This window comes from Polistes fuscatus, unplaced genomic scaffold (assembly GCF_010416935.1).
Source record: "Polistes fuscatus isolate 324 unplaced genomic scaffold, CU_Pfus_HIC Scaffold4, whole genome shotgun sequence".
NCBI lineage: Eukaryota > Metazoa > Arthropoda > Insecta > Hymenoptera > Vespidae > Polistes > Polistes fuscatus.
The window spans coordinates 7,553,054-7,573,799 of NW_025113118.1; the positions used below are offsets into that span (position 1 = coordinate 7,553,054).

Here is a 20,746-nt window from a genome sequence, read left to right on the forward strand (position 1 = left end):
TCTCACGTATGTGAAAAGACAAAAGAAAAGAGAAGAAATAGAGAGAGAGAGAGAGAGGTAAAAAATAAACAACGAAAAAATATACAAAAAATATTTTTCTTCCGAGTTGATCGAAAAATCAAGCCAAAATCTTGCCCCCCCACCCTACCTCCTTTTCTATACGGAATAGAAAATTGTATTCTTTGAAAAATATTTTATCTTATTGTCCGGTTGTTTATTGTTTCTCTTATTTAAACATGCGGATAGAAAAATTGTGCTGCAAGAAGTTAGCGAAACTTGCGTCTATGTACCTTTCACTCGTCATTTTATTTGTTTTTTTCTTTTTCTACGATCGGTCCTGCCATATTGTTAGATTATATTTCGCGATTGCGGGCCATCCGAAAATATTCCTATTTATTTTTCTCTCTTCGTATCGTCAGTTTCGATATTTCGTTCGTAGAGGAAAAGTGCGCGCGCGCGCGTGTGTGTGTGTGTGTGTCTGTAACGAGGTATAGAATATTGTAATCCCGTCATTAATGTTACTTTTAAGGATTAATGTCGAAAATAACGTTATTGATTAAATTTCCCCATTTTAATCCGCTTATGCCATTCGAAACTTAATCGATAAATGCAGATTATTTTCAAAAGAAAAAGAAAGAAAAGAAAAAACAAGATGGAGAAAAAATAAATAAGGAAAAACAACATTAACGCAAAATTTTCTATTAATTATTATTGCATCGTTACGATTCGATCAAAAGGAACGTATTTTAATGATCGATGCGATTGTTATTTAAATCGATAATCGTCGTATCCTTGGAGATGTAATAATCGCCATTCCATTGTCTTCATCTGTCTATTACTTACAATTGTTTGTAAAAAAAAAAAAAAAAGATGGATTGTGCCGTAAGAGAAAAATCGATAAAAATCGACATAATGTCTATTTATGTTAAAAAAAAATTTTTTTCTTCTTTTTTTTTTTTTCTTTTTCTATTCCTATGTAACAAGTATTACAAGTATTCTCATCTTACTCGCCATCATAACTTTTTCCCTCTCTAAAATTCAGGATAATTATTGTTTCCCTGTTTAGTTGGAGAGATTTTTTTTCTTATCGATATTAACAGATCTCTTACTTACCCACTCTTAAGTATAGTTATCGAGCCCTCTAATGGAGGTCGCAGTAATCGTTTCCATTGAGGATCGACTAGAATATATTTTTTTTCTTTTTTTTTTTCTTGTTGTTGTTGTGTTTTCGTTTTTATTTCCTTTTCTCTTTCTCTCTTTTCTTTCGTTGATCCCGCTTCTCTTTTTTAAGCAGGGAATAAGCTTCTATTTGCTTAACTTTAAACTCACAGAAAGTAAAATATAGCCAAGACTTTATCATCCGTAAAAGTTAATAAACGTAGGAGGTCGTTAGTTACATAAATCTCGACTGCTAGTAGTAGAGCAAATACTTGCTTCGTAAATCTTTCTAGAACACTTTTCATATGAAAATCATGTATTCTCGTTAAAGGTAGTGGAATTTATATACGCGCGTATCGAGTATCATAATCTTAAAATTGAGTCTTTCGAAAAGTTGTTAAAACAAGAGAAAAAAAACTTTGAAAAATTTCGTTAAAACGATCGTTAAACGATCAACGAGTCCATTTTCAGTTTGAGAATGCACACATCGGAAGTAATTAAACTTTAATTAAGCCGATATGCCGTGCGAACTGTGTCGTAGCTTAGTGCGGGTGTTAACGATCTTACATAGCAATTAATACTAACTTAACATTACTGTGTAATCGTTATTACAATCATTTTCAGAAATACGATTTTATTTTTGTTATATAGATGATTTCGTATGTGTGTGTGTGTGTAATTAAATAATATGAAATCTATACAAATATTTATGGTAACTGTAACACCTGAATTTGAACACTTTGTTATAAAAGTTTACCTAACGCGGAAATATTATTTTAATAACGAAAAAACCACGACAAAATATATATCTTATTATATTTTTTAAAAGTTTAAGTGCTTTGAACCTATGGTAAATGAAAATAAAAAATAGAAATTAAAATATATATGGTTGGTATCTCAAATGAAATAAATAATAAAATATTTCACTGGAATCTCATATGGAAAATGAATATTAATTGAAACATTTATTTTTTCCATCTCCTACACAAATTTGCCACGTGGAGAACCAACAGAATGTTTTAATTTTTTCATATTTGTATACCATAATATTACTCTAATATTATTATTATTATTGTTATAATTGCAATTATAAAATCAACATTCGGTATTATAATTATCAGCGATTTTGATGTTTCATATTAAGTACATTCAACGTGTTCAATATTGATTATTAATTATCGATAGAAAAAGAAAGAGAAACAACAAAAAATTTCGACCAAATGAATGATCGTAGTTTCTTATTTGAGAAAGATTCATTCGAACGATACGGTAAAGAGCTTTTTGATATCGGATAATAAATTACTCGAACATTCGTTTGCACCAACACGAAGAATTATTGCTTTGTTTTTCGTATTATCGATAAGAATGAAATAAAAGTAAAAAATATGTTGCAGGTGTTAAAGAAAACGAGAGAGAGAGAGAGAGAGACAGAGAGAGAGAGAGTAAATGTCATTCTATCTTACCGTATAGCAAACACATTGGTTGGATTGAACGGGAGCTGAATTTCACTCCTTACAGTCTGTAGTCAAAGGATGTTTACAGTTTACTTACATGGGTTTACACATCAGCGAAGCTTTCAAGAACAGTGCGCGTACGTACCCTCAGGTAGTCATGTGTTATAGGTGCGAAGTATTTCCCTGTTTCGAAATTGCATTGCTAAAACCGTGCAACCAGGGATGTGCACCAGGTAGCTTTGTAAAATAAATAAACAAGTTGTTTTTGCGTAAAATTATAAACAATTTCTATATTTATATATGCACATATGTTGACAAAGGAAACTTAAAATATTATTATTATTATTATTATTATTATTATTATTATTATTATTAGAATTAACATAGATATATATGATAGGAGTATAAGAAAAGGACAATCTATACAATTGTCTATTCGATATTATTTCTGTTAAGATTGATCGATTAGGATAGTTCCCTATCTACCTGATTAATTCAAAGTCATTTTAAGCTGAGTTTCTACGTCACGAAGTGTATAAGCGGCTAGTGTTCATCGATCACGTATCTAACCGTTTCTCTTCTTCATTTGCCAACCGTTCGTATCTATCTCTCTAGTTTCAATTTAGTTTCGACAGTAAAATATAACGGGTGTGTAAGCACAATTTTAAAGTACATTTTGCCAAAGTGTATAATATTTATCAATATCAACGTAATAGAAGTATCGGTTAATTTTGATTGGAAATTTCATTTTAGATTCATCGTGGTTGTCGTCGTATATATATATATATATATATATATATATATATATATTACACGTATCTTCATATCTAAATGCAAACACACACAGAGATCTGAAATTTCATCTTAACGATAGTTACGCGTTGTGTTACACGAGAGGAATGGAATATTATCCGTATCTCACGTACGCTTTGGAAGTTCTCTCTTTGTTTTGTTAAGTACCATACACATTCTCGAAGAACTTTTTTGCACGTCCCATAGAGATATATATACGTATCCACGTTTATACATTCCTGTACTTACCCAGAAACTTCCGTGAACGTACTACTGTAAGTATATACATGTATAATACACTACATATATATATATCTATGTTCACTCGGTTTATATCAGTATACTGTTTTCTGGTCGACCATAATGTCTCGACGAGGATTATCCAGCAAAAGCGTATGTGTATCCTTTATCGATTGGAGCCAGGAAAAAGCATTTTGAATTGCAACAGCTCGCGTAGCGTTGCATCCTGAAGAACTTCGTCATTTTAATCGCTCATAGCATAAACTTTGTAGCAGCTAAAATGTTGGGATGCCTCGTAGCTTGCTCGTTCATTCGTTCGTCCGTCCGTTCTTTCGTTCGTTCGTTCGTTCGTTCGTTCGTTTGTTTATAAAGCGAAACTCGTTTCGAGCAATTTACCGAAATAGTGAGAAACATAGTGAGGAAGAGAGAGAGAGAGAGAGAGAGAATGACGAGAAATTGTGTGTTTCTCTCTCCTTGTTTTTCTCTTTCACTCTAGTTTTTAATCCTTTCGCGTCGTTCTCTCATTTCACTCTATCTTCATCATCATTGGGTATTGCGTTTTCTCATTGCTACCAACTAACGAGGAAAAACCTTGACGTGCATTTCCTCGGCTTATAGAATTTAACATGGTTGTGGATTAACCATACGAATTTTGTATCCTTCTTTTTTCTATTTCGTTTTTTCTATTATTTTTTCTTCTTTTCATTATACGACTCTCGGTCCTTTGTGCAGTCAACCGGTCAAAATACGTTGGATTACTAGTTTCGATCAGATCACTTTAAAGTCAAACAACGATGGGTACGGTTAATACGTGGATGGATGACCCATTTAGAAGAACAAAAATCGTGTTACATTAACTTGGATAGGTGCGAGAAAGTTTTCGTAGAAAAGTTACTCGAATTCGTAAAAAGAGAAAGTAAAGAAAATAAACGCACTTGAATTTTCCATGATCGTCGGTCGAATTTATTATTATCCGTTATTATTCTATTACTTTTTATTTTTTTTTCTCATTCGTCCCAAAGAAGGCGAAGAAAAGAAGAGTCGATTAAACTGACTAAACGGAATTTTGTATTTTATCCACTGCTCCGGATAATTAAGAAAGAGAGTGGAACGGTGTCGACACGAATCTCGCATTGAGAATAACGAGATGTTTTAACGAGATGTGTTAACGTTACTATCTATGGCGTTAGATGTTTTATAGCCTCGAATGCAATCGACTTTCTCGGTTATTGAAATTCTTATCACGACACGTACATAACTCTAGGCACGATAATGCAGTAATATGTCGCTTACACGAATCTCCACTTCGGCTTCTTGGTTCTATGCGAGTTCTAACACCTTCTCGCTTAGCCCACTTCTTTCCTCTTTCCACCAAAGTCAACGAAAACCTTTAGGAGAATAGATACAAGTGTGAATACGTGTTCTAAGAATCCATAGATTTTCTCGAATGATACGCATAGATATTTTTCGAGAAATAACAAAATTCAATTTTCTTTTATAACAAAAAGAGAGAGAGAGAGAGAGAGAGAATTGAATATTTAATCGTTATTACAATTTCGTATTTTGAAATGATTATTTCGATACATCAGTTTCACGATTGACGTCATTGATGTATTGAAAATAGAAAAGAACGGTCATTAAATAATGAAGTTCGTGTCGAATTAGCATTGTAAGCAAGTAACTCGTAGTACTCGTATGCGTCTCCTTTGTCTTCGTATATCTCTCTTTCTCTCTTTGGTACGGTGTTTCGTATTTCCGGTTGGTCCGTACGGGCAGAGAGAAAGACCGGAAACGTTTGGCTGCACAATAGCGAGACGGAGAACGGCAGGTGTCAATGGCGAGATATCTTTTTCTCTCTCACTTACTCTCTCACTCTCTCTCTCTTTCTCTCTCGTTTCCCTTTCCCTTCTTTCTTGCCGAGGAATTCCCGTAATTATTGATTCGATTAGGAATTCGATGGCGAGTGTAGGCGCGAGGAGAGTGGGGTGGTCTCTCACAAAGCTTGCCGATGCACGGAGAATGCTAGGAAATTACATAATTTCCGTTCTTCCAAACGGATCGCCAGCAATGTTCACTTATGTTGTTTACGGATTCGTGCGAAAAGGGCCCAGTTGTTTCTGACGTGCGTGCCATCATCCGATATATTATTCCTCTTACCTTTTCCGTGAAATTGGAGAGAAGATTGTTCGATCGCACACAGCTTCGATCTCTTCTTTCATCATCTTTGACGTTTTAGATGGAACTTCAAAGCATTTAGAAAAAAAAAAAGAAAAAACAAAGAGTGGAATAATTTGTAATCCGTGACTTTTTTTTTTTTAATTTATAATACATATTTATCTATTTAAATACGTATTTATTTTATTTATTTAATAATATTTTATTGACCCTAGAGCCTAGGCTCCCTAAAGGCCATTAATTACAGTAAAGTACAATATAATGTATAGATAAAACAAAACAAAAATGAAAATTATGTAACTATTATTAAACTTATCATTATATTAGTAGTAACGCACAGTAAGTAGATAAATGTAAAAAGAAAATAGTAAATAATAAATAAATAAGTAATCGATCCTAATGGACAAAATTGACCAATTAACCCCTTCTTCTGTAATATTCGTTTAATTTTGTTAATATAAATTTCTTTGATATTTATATATATATATATATAATCGTTTAGATCCAAATGAAACCATTTGCCACTACTCCCCGTTGTTAACCGCGAGAAATAACGGCAATCGTTTTATCAAAGAGATGATCGTAATTTATCGAGCAGAGAAAAGAGATCGACCTATATTAGTTCGCGGTCTACGAGTCTCGACGTATTCTTTTGATTCGCGAAAATGGTCTCCCAACGCTCGTAAAGTTTCGATGGTAATGTCGGATATCGGCGAGATATCACAGCGGTCATGCAATGAAAATGTGAACTATAAAGTAAGATAGGGAATAATATTTTCCTTTATCTCTTTTTATCTCTCTCTATCACTTTCTTGTATAATTTTTAACGTCTCGCGAGATCCAAAGGATTCCGTGGAAACATTTTTTTCTTTATTTTTATTCCTTTTCCTTTTTTTTTTTTTTATTTAATCGTAGTTAATTTCTCTTCTATATTTATTGATTATATTACACCATATATAGACGAGGGTCTCGAAAACTCCATTATGTTCTGTGAAACATAACAACACTTATCATATATCTAATATAATTTTTCTTTTTTATTTACTCGTCATATTAATAATTCTTTTCTTCGCATGTTTTCTTACCATTTCGTTATTGCTCCGCTAGCGAAAGTGGAACGAGGTAATCTAGTGCTCGATCTTTGCAAAAGTTTCTTTTATTGTTGCCAACTAATATCTATATACAAAAACGTATTATTATTTATGGAAATTTTCTTCAAATTAGATTTTTACGTTTCGTTAAAAAACGATTAACGATTCTAATTAGAAGAAAACAAAACAAAAATACATTTCTTATCGTCGCATAAAAAATGTATTAATCAAGCAACTACAAATGAATATTTTCTTATTTTATTACCATTCTAATTTCGCGTTTAGTAATTCAATGTAATATATGAATACAAAATAAGATCTGTGTCTGGCCAATTAATTCGTAATGCGTTAGAATAAAAGATAAGGGCAGGGGGTGGGCAGGGGGAAGTTTATTGCAAGAAATAACAAGGAGCGAGAGGAAAAAGTATTGCATTTTTTTGAAGGTTGTTCTCTCGGGCTTGTGCTCGACTCGTGTTTTCTGGATTGGAGCCATAGAATCGTAGGAATCAGCAAGGACTGTTGGACTAAAAGGAAATTCGATCGAGAATGTATCGGACTTGGTGAATTACGATAGCCCGGTTAGGAGGAGGTAGCAGCTGACACAAATCTGACTTTCATCATATCCGATCCGATCTTCGTCGGATGGTGCAAGAATGGAATAGGAGGAAGTTTTGACATGGTAGCACGTGCACGATCCTAAGATAAATTTTAAGATAATTTCTAAACTAACGCGTGTCCTATTATGACAATACGGTACTCGGCATATTTGATTTTATTGATTATTATTTGTCATACGACTAAATTCGATTCGTTTCTAAACTCGATCTAAAAGTAAAAGAAAGCGAGACAATTTTATTTCTTTTTTTTTATAGTTTACTCGTTACACGGAACAAACGGTTATTTGTTTTATAAAAAGTAAGAGAAGTAACATAAGAATACGAGTATTAAAATGTAAATACATATACGAATCATCCAATTATTATAATTAATTCAAAGTAGAGAACGATATAAAGGAGTTTTGTCATTTTTATCGTAGCCGAGATCTAATAATCGTCGAAGTTCGTAGCGAACGTTTGAAAAATTAAACGATCTATACAAATTTCACGACTACTTCTGTTTAAAATTACGAGGAGAAGAAGAGGACACGAAGGATATACAAGGAGTTCTCTTCTTATCCCCCATTTTACGTTCGGTGAGAAGGAGAGGAGGATGTAAAATTTACATCGAAGAGTTTAACGCGTATCTCGATCGATTCGATGTAAATTTATCTCAGTAAGACTAAAACAAGAGAAAGAGAGAGACAAGGTCGTTCGGTGGCCGTAGAAAACGACGACGAGGTAAATTTGAAGAGGTGTTCGAGAGAAAATTCTCTTTTCAACGTTGGCCCGAAGAAGTAGACGAGACATCACCCACGTAATAAGGTTAAATTACGATTTTTAATTAAAGGGACCTAGAGCAGAACGTAACGGCATGTATCGATTGACACCACGGACGAAAACCAGTTCCCCTTGTACCAACAAATCTACTTCCATCTTAATTACAAGCAGTGTGTTTTTTTTTTCTTTTCTTTTTTCTTTTTTTCCTTGTCAAAAAACACAGTGTAACGTGGCTTCTTATTAAGCTTTTTTTATTAAAGAATATTATATTCGTATATCGCGTGAATAAAATTGAAAGCAGCTTTCAACCCGTGCTCGCGTAGCTCGTCAAAAATTAAACATAATTTATCTTAATTTTGATTTTATTTTAGACGCGATCGGTGGGGGTGGGAGGAGGAGAAATCTTAAACTAACTTTGTTAGATCGATGTAAACGTTTGTTCTTGTTTCGATCGTTGCATAACTTTCACATTTCTTAGAATACGAAAATTAGTTTCCCCTTGTTTCCCATTTTCTCTTTTGTAGTAATTGGGTCTTGCCGAAGATAAAGGAAAAAGAGAGGTGACTTGATAGAGTATTTTGCGAAAAGATGAGATATCGTTCGTTCTTTGAAGACGAAAGCGAACCGAAATCCATTAAAGCCAATCGTCTTCGTTCTTCTTCGTAGGCGCGCACAACGCGAGTGCTATCAAAACCTCGTTAACGTCCTGACCCATATATTTTTTACCTTCTTCTTCTTCTTCTTCTTCTTCTTCTTTTTTCCTTCTCTCCCTTTTCTTCCATTCGAAACCTAACAGAGATCGCAAAAGCGTTTTTCAGGTTTTCTTGCGGATCGTTCGTGCATAAGTTTGCGTCGACGAATGTTAGCTGCCCTTTAAAACAAATTTCGCATCTCGAAAGCTCGAGAGAGAGATTCCTGACTGAGAAAAGCCATCGTCGTTTCGATAGATTTAGCGAGCCGTCACGGATCCTTCGTCTTTTTTTTCTTTCTTTCTTTCTTTTTTTTCTCTCCTCTTCGGATTATTTTCACTTATCTTTTATTTCCATAGTTATGGACAAATTTTCTTTTTCTTTATATTATACATGGTCAGTTATTCGATATCGAAAGTTTGCTCGATCGTTTGATTGAAAAAGAAAATAAACCGAGAGAGAGAGAGAGAGAGAGAGAGAAAAGTAAGCTCATCTGAATTTCGGCACGTCTCTTTTCGCTCGTTCGAATTTCTAAACCAAACGATTCCACCACGGTGGAGTTAAATGCATGGAGAAACGGGTCACCAATGAACGGGTATCGTTTAAAATTAGGTAAAAGGGTCGGAGGGAGCGAAAGAAGAAAGGAAAAAAAAGAAAAAAGAAAAAGAAAGTTGAGTGGGGGAGAGAGAGAGAGATATATATAGAGACACATTGGCGCGCGTACGTCAAGTGACGAATGTATGCACGCGCAAAAGGGGGTATATTCGAAAGAGGGAGGAAGATGAGGGAGAGAGAGAGAGAATTGGAAAGAGAAAGAAACGAGGAGGAGGAGGAGGGAGAAGGGAGGAAGAGGAAAGAACGCCCCGCCCTCATCCAACTCGACGTCGCTGGTCTCGGGCAGAGGAGGTTTCGCACCCCTTCACCCCTTACCCCGTGGATGGACCGGCGGCGACGTTCCGTTGGCAGTGGAAGCGGAGCAGCAAAGCCACCCCCACCAGCCCTCTTTCTCTTTCCCTTTCCTGTGTCTTCCGTATTCGTTGTCTCCGTTTGATCCGATGTTAGGGGGCTTTTTCTCTCTGTCCCTCTCTCCCTCCCACTCCCGGAGTCCCATTCCCAGCACGTCTAGTTTTGTGTATAGAGAGAAGGTAGAGCAGCGTCAGGGTTGCGTAGAAAAGCAACCCCCTCATACCACGTTCGATGGATCGATGGCGCTTGACTCGTTCACCCCCCGCTGCGTGGCGCCATTGTCGCCGGCACGGCAACTCCGCCGCTCAGTCTGAACTCGGGTTCACTCAGTCCACGACCGTTAGCCACGAGACTTCGATCTCTGGTACGCAGGGTATCCCTTACGATACCGAAAGAGAAAGAGAGAAACAGTATTATAAACTCTTATCGTATTTTAATCGGACAAGATAACAAATTCGTTTCGCGAGATTAAACTCATAGGCGAGAGATCGATCGGGGATTCTCTCTTACGAAGATTTTATTCGCGCGAAGGGAGAGATACAAACGACACCACACCATACCACAGCACACCACATCACATCACATCACACCACACCACGTCACGTCACAGAGAGAAAGAGAGAGAGAGAGAGAGACAGGGTGAAAAGTACGAACGATTGAAGCACCACACGCACACCCATACACACACACACACACGCACCAGACACAGATACAGACACGTACGCATCTCTAGACGAATAATACACGCGAGATAGAAAGAGACCACCACCCGCGAACCGCCGCACGCGACGACGATTTCTTCTTACGAATTTCTCTCTCTCTATCTTTCTTTCTTTCTATCTTTCTTTCTTTCTTTCTTCCTTTCTTTCTCACTTTCTCTTTCTATCTTCTCTCTTTCTCTTTCTTATTTCTCTTAATCTTTCTCTATAACTCTCTTTTATCTTTCTCTCTCTCTCTCTCTCTCTTCTCTCTTCTCTCTTCTCTTTTCTCTCTTATCTCTGTTCTCTCTCTCTCTCTCTCTCTCTTTTTCTCTTCTTCTTGTGTCTATTTCTTAATCTCACTTCTTTCCATTCTCTTGGGAAAGTTCGCGCGCGCGCGCACACGTGCGAGAGAGAGAAAAATATTCGCCGAGGAAAAATATTATCGGTGACGAAGAGAGAGAGAGAGAAAGAGAAAGAGAGAAAGAGAAAGAGAGAGAGAGAGAGAGAGAGAGGGGGACGTAGCCGAGCGCGTCTCGTGAGAAAGACTGAAAAAAAAATAAAAAAAAAATAGAAAAGAATAAAAAGAGCAAATAATATAAACAAAGAGATTCACGCACGACGAGAATATTCAGCTTTCTAAAGTTTGCACCGAGATATCATCGTCGTTGTCACATCCGACGTCTTCATCATCATCATCATCGTGTCTTCTTCTTCTTCTTATCGTCCTCTTCGTCCACCAACGGCGAATCATCGACCAGTCGGCAATCGCAACACGAGAGGTGAGTTTTCATTGAATTTTCACGAGAGCAGAAGAAGAGAATCCATTTTTATTTATTCGCATAATCGCGCGAGAAACAAACGACACTGTAACTTCGAATACGGTATATTATTTTCTTCCACTTTAAAGAATATCGTTCGCGAGACGGGGAACGGGGTGGTGGTGCGGGTTGGTGGATAATGGGTAGGAGGGGGTGGTTACATAGACGGTGAAAAGCAGGCGCGCGCGCGCGTGCTCGCGTGCGTGCTCGTGTGCGTGCTCGTGTGCGTCGCGTCGTCTACTGCTGTTGGGTGCGTCGTCGTGTTGGCTAGACTCGTGGCATCCTTCTCGCACGCTTTCAACGTGCCTATTTCCCGACTCTCTCGTTTTCGTGTCGCTTCGCGAGAGAGCTTTACGTGCGACATGCCGTGGGTAGTTCGATAAAATGCGAGGGATAGGCCGTTGCAACGCTTACTCTCTCTCTCTCTCTCTCTCTCTCTCTCTTTCTCTCGCCCATTTTCTCTCTTTCCTTCTCTCGCTCGGTCATCGATTTCGAACGCACTGTGCTAAAGCCAGACTTCTTCCCTTCCCTTTTCCATCCCTTTTCCTACCTCTATCTCTTTCCTTCAAATTTAACCAAGTTATCGCGAGATTTTTGCCTACAAATTTCCCTACCAACCGGTTCAAACTTTTTTCTTAATCTCTCTCGGAGAGGAAGGAAGGAAGGAAGGAAGGAAGGAATCTAGTTTTTCAAGAAATTGCGATAGAATGAGAGGAGGAATAGATATAGACGACGTTGAAGCATTATGAATGTTATTTCTTCTTCTTCTTCTTCTTCTGATTATTTTTCTTCTTCTTGATCTTCCTTTTATGTGTTTCTACTATTTCTCTTCTCGAAGTCATCAGGAAGACCTTTAACCGCATATATATATATATAGGTTTCTTTTAAAGTTGAGAGATCGTACGTGATCTTTCCTAAAAGTGAACTACCAGAGAAAACACGATCGCAAAAACAGTTTCTAATAGAAGTTTGCTAATGACGTACGACCAAGTATAATAACGATAACGGCTACCGGTCAACGTACTCTTCATCCTTCGCAAAATTTTCCCTCGGGCGTTAGACGTTCATTCTTCTCCGCGAACTTTAACGTGTTAGGCGAAAACTTTCGTGGAAACTTCGGAAAAACCGCGATCCATAGGATGATATATATATATATATATATTCCTACGTAGAAATTTTATACGATGAAAATTAATTTCGTAATATTATTAATATTATTATTATTATTAATATTATGTTGAAAATTATACCAAGGGTAAATATTTCTTGAGCGGTGTTCTCATCATTTTTATTGCAAAGATTAAATTTCATCTTTTAAATTGTTATCTTAAGTTAGCAATTGTGTTCATAAATTATGTACATACGTTTTAAAGGAAATGTAATAAAGATGTTCCAATTTCACGTGGAATAGTTGGAAACATTTTGAAATTATTTCCATTATTATTCTAGCGTTTCGTTTGGGCTTTTGGTAAAAAGAAAAAAAGAAGGGAAAAAAAAAATAAATGTAGAGTTTCTTATTCAGGAAGATTTATCGGGAGATTCGTGATTCCAAGAAACAGCGGAAGGTTTAAAGTCTCCCGCGTGCCATCAAGATTTAATCTCTTTTCCTAGGAGAGAGAAAGATAGAGAGAGAGAGAGAGAGAGAGAGAAGGAAGAGGAAGGACAGTCGTCGTCTGACGGACGGTGGAAATCGAGTTTTCCAAAGTTTTCTAAGCGCGCGAAAACAGTGATTAAACTCGTATTTCATTTCGCATTTGACGCGAATAATTCGAAAGTTGCTTTGAACCTAAGCCGACTCGCGTAAGATCGATTTTCTTCGAAAAAATAGAAAAACCATGGGTAAGAACGTATTAAAAGGGCAAATTAATATTATTATCCATTACCCGTTTCAAATGATTTGCACGTTTCGTAGCCGGGACGACTATCTTTAAAAGTATTATATTTACTTATAAATTTGATAAGAAAACGTTTTTCCTCTCTTGCATTCTTATTGGTCTCCTACGCGTACCTCCGAAAATTGAGATGTCAAGAGATCGGGACCAGCTCGTTTTTCGTAACTCGATCGTATTACCAGAATGGAATCGTCGATCGTAGCTCTTTCCCAAGATCCTCTTTCGGCGAAGTGTCGATAAATCCTTGCCTTAGATTCGTTGCGTCATATATTATATTTATCATATATAATGTTATATATACGTATTCAAAAATATATAAAATAATATATGTATATGTATACGTGATAAAGCATACATATTTGCGTACGATAACAATTCAATCGGAGTTGCTTCTTTCGTTTCGTATAGATTTAAATATATTACAAATTTGTCAATATATATATATACATATATATATATAATACAAAAATATTTCGGGTATAAGTTTGATTGAATGTTTTATTTCGTTATAATACATTCATCATAAGCGAGGATAAAAGCGTTCGAAGTTGAGCGTTGAGCAGAAATATTCATCTGTTCCGTAATTAATCACGACCCGGTATATGCTTGACACGGTTACCTTTCAGTTTGAAGTATATCACACTAAAAATAGGAGCGTACTCGATGAGGCCACGGCCACTTCTACTTTTTCTTCTTCTTCTTCTTCTTCTTCTTCAGGAACGGGATTCGGAGGGGTCACTTTAATCGAGTCGCTCGATTCGTTCTCATTCCCAAATCTCCGAACCCTTTTTTAATCCGAGTTAGGTCTGACCGGGCTGACGAATGACAAACTTCGACTACTACTTCGTGCTTGACGAGAAACGGACGATCGAACCACTGTCCGGTTACCACTAACGACGACCTACGAACTTTCATCGTTCGAGCGGTTTCGCGACATCCCTCAAAACTTCCTCTTTCCTCTCGCTCAACCCCTCTTTTCAACTTCTCCATTTCCCACGGCAATTAGGTTCGATTGACATTTTTTTTTCTGTTTACCGTTCTTCCAACAACGTTTTCATTTTATTTCGATACTTATGGTATTAAATAATCCTTACAAATGTTATTTAGATTGCAATAACTTCTCGTAATACGTGAATTTTGTTGTTTCCTTTTTATTTTAAAATTATATTCGCTCATTCGATGATATTATTCGTCAAATATCAATAACAATCGTAATGTCAAATAGCAGATAGTATGCCTTGATTCTCTTTCCCCCCCTCTCTCTCTTAGTCCATGCACACGAATTAACAATAATTTGTACTAAGTTATGCCATATCTGATGGGGATGTTAGACGTCTCTATATTGATTATCGATAAACGTGACTTCATTGACGATGGTGGTATCACAACGGAGTCAGTGGAATGCGATAACGTCGAGACGTACGATCGTGTGCGTGTGATTCGGTAAATATATTCAATATATTAGTTTGTTCTAAAAGATTTCTTTTTTTATATTGTTTTAATAACGTTTACCTGTACAAGTATTTGGTATATTTTTCTTTTAACAAATTTTATAACGTTTTCTATAGAAACAAGAAGTTAATAGAACATAACTGATCGTATTGAATTAACAATAAAATATTGTAAATAAAAATAAAAAGATAATCTAAAATGAATGATATTCGAATATCACCTTTAACAAGTTTGATTCTCTCTTCTTGTTGGATGACTGAGCAGAATTGGTAGAATCGAGTTGACTAAGCAACGATCGAACAACAATGTATCCTCGACTAAGCCAGGGGTGTGACCAAAGTCACTTTTCAGGTCACGTTTGTTAACTATAGTAGAGTTAACTTTGAATCGAGAAGAATAGAAACACGAAGATGATAGTAGAATATAGAACGAATGAAGTGGGAGAAGGTGGGTTTTTATTTGGCGAATCACGATAATAAAATGTCTAGCTGTTGTTCTTCGTTTCCTGTTAAATGTGTATAGGTCATTGCGATTCATCGAAGAGATTGATGTTTGTTTTATGATGAAAGCGTTAAAAATTGGTTAGATAAACTGGGCAACGCAATGCAACGGCGAGAGACCTTAATATAACCTAAAAGGGTAATGGTAAAACCGTTCGAATCGATGAGATTCGCTTCATCGGTCGCGTGCTATGATTAAACAACTAGAAATCAAAAGCTTTTCGCACTGGTTATGAAGGAAATTCGATTAAAAATAAACCATTCGTTTTTCCATAAATAACGAGAGAGAAATATATATATATATATACATATATATATAGAGAGAGAGAGAGTGAGAGGAAAAAAGAAAGAATTGTATAGTTGGTAAAAAAAAACAAAAAAGAACGAGCATCAAATTTGAGTCGATATTTCGAGTTTTCCCCTTCCCCTCATTCGCGGAAAACCTTTGTAAAAATACAATTAAAATTAATATTTGCGCGAGATACTTTTTATTTATTTTATTGTTTTTTTTTTGTTTTGTTTCGTTTGTTTTGTTATTAAACAAATTGATTTCACAGAGAACATGATAAAACGTAACGAAATTTGCGTTCAACGAAAAAATGCATCGAATTGGTGGGGTAGGGGTTCGGTCGTAAATTACCAAGTATTTATATATATATATATATGTACATAGAATTTTGAAATTCATTCGAATTGAAGGATCACAGTTAAAATAGGATTGGGGAAAAGAATAATCGAAGCTCGTTAAAATGTCACGTTAACATGATTGCCGGTGGTAATATTTTTTCGAAAGAGAACTTTTCTTTAAGTCTGTAGGTGGATGAGGGAAGAAGAGAATGTAAAAGCGAAAGAGAGATAAAAAAGGGGAGAAAGGAAGAGGCGGTTCCCTTATGCTATCCCTTTCCCTTTAACGAATTCGAAAGAGCGTGCATACCTAATACTTTTTCTCTTTTATTTTTCCTATCTCATTCTCTCGAAGGGAACTAATTTCGAGTTGTCAAGACTTACGGTGTTCCGTGAGGTCGTAAGTAATTTTGGAAAAGGCCCTTCGTGATGGGAGAAGGGGGAGGAGGAGGAGGATGAGGATGAGGAGGAGAGGCTCGACGATAATTTGACCGGCGTCGGACGTGAAGGTAGGACAGGAAAAATAAGGGAGGAAGACGAGAAGACTATAGTAGTTGAATTATAGCGGGTTCCTAGAGTGTTTCAGGAAAGAAAAGGTGTCTATAGGAACGATCGAAGGGAACGGGAGGGGAAGAGTCGTGAGCACGTACATATCGAAAAACTCGTAACTTGCTTTTACATCGATCGTTCCGTTCAAATTCGTTTTTTCCTGACTGTTTGTTCCCTCTGTTTTCGTCGATTACTGCTAACTATCTTTTTTTTTTTATTCGTTACTTTGTTTCTTTCTCTCCTTGATATCTGCGAATATCGTAGGTTCGAAGCTTTTTTCAATTTTTTTTTTAATCGGGAGTAGAGGAAAAGAGAAAGGGAATTTTATCGAATGAAAATTCGATTGTCGAAGAGTAACACCCGCGTCAATTATCCACATTCCTTTATTATTATTATTATTATTCTTTTTTTTTTCTATTTTGGTTTTATCACGTAGAGAAAGAAAGAAAGAAGTCTGATGGCGAATACTGGGAGAGGAAGTCGAGAGAACCCTTCGAGACGAAAGGGTAACTTGGAATTAAAAGATAGTAAGGAATTCTTCCTAAGCTTCGAAGATAAAAAACAGAGAGGGAGGAGGAAGAAAGGAGGGAAATAAGGATTGTCGTAAATTCGTTTCGAGCGTTAAACTTTATCCTTTTTTCGTTATACGAATACCACGGTGGATCAAACCGGGTGCGAGGAAGTTAATTTGTAAAACGACGTTTCCGAAGGTTCGTGCTCTTACACCGCCTTTTATTTTGCGAATAGTATTCGTTCTTCGAAAGGATAGAAAAAAAAAAGAGAAAAAAAAGGAAACGAAAAGAAAGAAAGAAACTCGAACTCGATTGTCCTCACCGTTGACTCGTAATCCTTTTATCGGTCCATTTACAACTCGCGAAATGTATTTTTCATTCAACGTGAAAGAAAGAAGACCGTGTTCTTCTATGAGAATGAACGAAATAAAAATAGGACAACGTGAAAGAGATATAACGAAAAGTAGTGGGAAAGAGGAAAACATTTGAGACGTTGAATTTTCATTCTCGAATAGGGCAACGTCAGATCTATAAAAATTCATAAAAGATTGTAAAAAAGAGAGACTCGTACAGTCGCATACAAAGATACATATGGTATGCAATGGTTAAAGATAGAATGTTGAGTAGAAATCTTAGGAGATCATGGTTGGGGGAAGAGGATACGTAGTCGAATTTTCCTCGAATTCGCGAGGCACGTGTCAAAGCAATGACTTTTCGTTTCGTGATCGGACATGTTCGATCGATTTCGACTATCTTTCTACTTCTTCTTCTTCTTCTATTTCTTTTATCGTATACTTTGTCGACACCGGTAGGTAGGTAGGTAGGATAGGTATTATCGAACGAGCTAGAGAATATTTGTCTCTATTCGAGACGTTTCATCTTCTTCCCAATCTATTTTTCTCCATCACTCTATCACTTCTCTATTCTTATATTACGCGTGTTCCTTTTCTTTCTCAATTTCAACATTCGATATCCTTATCCTTTTGACGATCGTCACATCCAAGGTTAAGACTTGTCGTAGATCGTGAGATTATGGTACGATAAAACCCGTCTAATACTGGATACGATTAAATAACGTTTTCCGATATATATATCCGTTTCACCCTAGTAGAGATCATCACGTTATTTGCTTTTAATCTCTTTCGGGCCTCAATGATCGAACGTGGATTCGTTAAATCTATTAATCCTATGGAGAATATGCTCATTGTCGTCATACATACGTAGATATAGTACTCGTATACGTTACGCGTGTGTACTTTGCGTATACTCACACTGTTGTTTCGTTACATAAACGTACATAGATAGGTATTACATGTGTTGTTAGTATTTTACATACACGTACGTCCGAACATAAATTGTCTTTTTGTAATTACGATATTTTCTTTGTTTATATTTATATATTTTTTTTCTGTTTTTCGTTAGATATTTGATCAACCATTTTCCGTTGATTACACTTTCTTTTTCTTCTTCTTCTTCTTCTTCCGTGAATAAGACCATGTTTCTTCATTAAGCATATTATCTTTGACATAGTTCGATCGATGAGTTATTACGTTATAACGCGTGAGACTCGTGTTATGATCAGATTTTGACAAGAATCTATATTCTCAAAGTTTTGTTATCGTTTACGTGCAAACTCGTTGGGTTCGTTTACTTTACTGTTTATCTAGTTGTTTATCTTACCGCAATTCGATGCATGTAAACCGTACATACGTTCTTGCACATACACGCGTAAACCGCGTATATAGAAAATAGATAGAAAGTTTGCGAAGAAATCTTGAAAAAGAGGAAATTTCTAACACGATCATTTTTCCGATCGATCATTCTCTTTTGCGACACGAGATATATACGACAATGTTTGTAATAATCCACGATACTTAGGTACACCTAGACTCAGTCCGTTGGAAACATTTCTGAAGAAGGGAAAAGAAACGTTTTCGTTTTTATTCCATCGTAGGAGATCATAGAGACAAAGTTTTTGTTTATAGATAAAAAGGTTCGAATTGGAATGGGCGAGAGGAGGAGGAGGAGGAGGTGGAGGAAAAAATAGGATGATCGAACGAGTCGGGAGACAAATCGATATTTTGGATGGTTCGTAAGGAACTCGTTATTTCCGGTGACTTCCGATTAAGGGGGATCGAATCTTCGATGCAATGCTTACCCTACTTGCTCGCAGATATAAAACCGTACGGAAAATATAGTCCGCCAGAAAATTCGGTGAGCTTCGTAAAATTCCTATCTTTCATATACCCCAAGGGAACGAATTGAAAACTTCGTCAGAACCACCTAGAAGGTATGTGTTTCCGTCTGTGTGCGTGTATGTGTGTTTGTGCTCGCTGTCTTATTCGATACCATTCACAAGAAGGTAGTCCGTATTTTTCCAAAGCTTTCCAAGCCGACGTTTATCCGGCAGGACTATTTTTCTAAGCAACGTCACCTAGAATATAAGTGACCGTTCTTAATACACCTCTCTACTTCAGAAATATAAAAAAGTAAAATTTCAAATCATTTTTATGAAGCTTTAACTTTTTGATTATATCAGTTATGATCGTTCGATGAATATTTTATTTTTATTTATTTTTTTTCAGAGAAATATTTTATCAAATCTCATTAGAAAATATCTTATTTATATTTTAATTAATTAACGAATATTTATATATATATATATATTCTTTGAAAATATTTTCTATTAATAATTATGGTCAATTGTTAATTGGATTTAAGAAATTTCGTGACCTTTCGAATAAGAATACCCCACACGAGAGAAGCTCGTATATCTTCGAGCTAATCTTATTCCCCCCACCCCTCCCCTGCCTTCCCATTGATGCTTACAGAGAGAAACCTCACTGAATATTCTCATTTGGAACTTTAGCTGGTCTTAGTTTAGATCGATGAATAAGTCGATACAATCTATTGAAAGTTATTTTCTACCAAACATTTCCTTAACACGCTTACCATACCATTATCCATAATTATCATTTTCTCAATTATCTATCATCTTGTAGGATAGGATCTGTTGTACCTTGTTTAATTTCGAAGGAACCAAAACTTATGGTTGATAGAATCGTACGAATAGATAGCTCATTATTATCATCATCATCATCATCATCATTATTATTATTATTACTACTACTGTTAAAGCGATTAAGCGAAAACGAGTGACCCAGATTTTCACGGTAGACCGATGGCAGGAATTTCGTTTGGTAATTAATCGTGTTTCGATTCGAAATATAAATTACTTCCCTGTTTCGCATTGTCGTTCCAAGAGAGAAAGAGAGAGAAAGTGAGAGAGATAATAATTTTTTATGATATGTAGCGTCTGGAAGATATAAAAAGCTCTTGGAATCTTAACAAGACGTATTTTCACGTGACACGTATAGATCTACTCATATACCAACCCACCCTTCTTCTTTGCCTGAATTGGGAGTATGGAGAACGTTGGAAGAGGGGATTCAAAGACTTAACGTCATAGGCAACGGCAAAGTAATGAAGGCTTACGAGCTTTTTTCTCATCATCCTTTTTTTCTTCTTTTTCCTCTTCTTCTTCTTCCTCTTCTTCTTCTTCCTCTTCTTCTTCTTCTTCTTCTTCTACTTTTACTTCATAGTTTACTGCTAAGGAGTAGACGTCGTTTGGGTCGGAAAAAAGTTGGCGGCAACAAAAGATTAGAGTTCGTTTCGGTCAGATTATCGGCATTCCCTGAGCTAAATTTTTGATGGCTGACCTATATTACTAGAAGTCTTAGGAGTACTATCACCGTGT

General features: G+C 36.1%; 1 protein-coding gene and 1 long non-coding RNA gene across 4 annotated transcripts in view; one reads left to right on the forward strand and one right to left on the reverse strand.

Moving 5' to 3' along the window:
• Positions 1–6,721: 6,721 nt before the first annotated feature.
• Positions 6,722–10,121, reverse strand: LOC122521201. The gene is made up of 3 exons (XR_006304684.1): positions 9,906–10,121; positions 6,905–6,995; positions 6,722–6,807 (listed from the first exon to the last, which is right to left on the reverse strand). It is a non-coding gene; the product is annotated as an uncharacterized LOC122521201 (long non-coding RNA).
• Positions 10,122–10,216: 95 nt separating this feature from the next.
• The window catches only part of LOC122521200 (complexin), a 226,601-nt gene continuing 216,071 nt past the window's right edge, over positions 10,217–20,746 (forward strand). Inside the window, exons 1-2 of one of the 3 annotated variants that reach the window (XM_043641724.1) lie at positions 10,217–10,305; positions 11,285–11,421. The gene's annotated coding sequence lies outside the window, so the exon portion shown is untranslated. Of the gene's footprint in view, positions 10,306–11,247; positions 11,422–20,746 lie in introns of all 3 variants that reach the window. The other 2 variants (XM_043641725.1, XM_043641726.1) reach the window with 2 other exon arrangements.